This window comes from Trachymyrmex cornetzi, unplaced genomic scaffold (assembly GCF_001594075.2).
Source record: "Trachymyrmex cornetzi isolate Tcor2-1 unplaced genomic scaffold, Tcor1.1 scaffold95, whole genome shotgun sequence".
In the NCBI taxonomy this organism is placed as follows: domain Eukaryota; kingdom Metazoa; phylum Arthropoda; class Insecta; order Hymenoptera; family Formicidae; genus Trachymyrmex; species Trachymyrmex cornetzi.
The window spans coordinates 252,141-252,602 of record NW_017300300.1 but is presented as its reverse complement, the minus strand read 5'-3'; positions in this window follow the sequence as shown (position 1 = coordinate 252,602).

Here is a 462-nt window from a genome sequence, read left to right as displayed (position 1 = left end):
TTAGTATTATGACCACTCACTGAGCGCCCTAGTAGGACAGAGAGATTCTCGGATCTTTCTGTCCTGCAGCCAATCAACAGGCTTGAAAAGCTTTGTCGTACGACACATAAAATATCGGCCAGTGTCTGCAATGCAGATATTCCTTAAATCAAGGAGGGAAGTTCGAATTTCGCAACGTTTTTTGTATAGTATACGTTTGCAAGTAAATTTATGTCCGCGACGATGCCTCCAAGTGAAATTTGGAAATATTATATAAAAATGGACAAAGCGACAGCACGCTGTAAGATTTGTGGTGTAATCTTATCGCTCTCATCGAGCGGCAAATGTTGTGATGGAGCCATTAAACTATTTATGGAAAAAACACTGAAAATTTCAAAAAAAAACACTGAAAATTCTATAGTTTACGTCACGTGCACTATAGAATTTTCAGTGTTTTTTCGAAATTTTCAGAGTTTTTTTCGT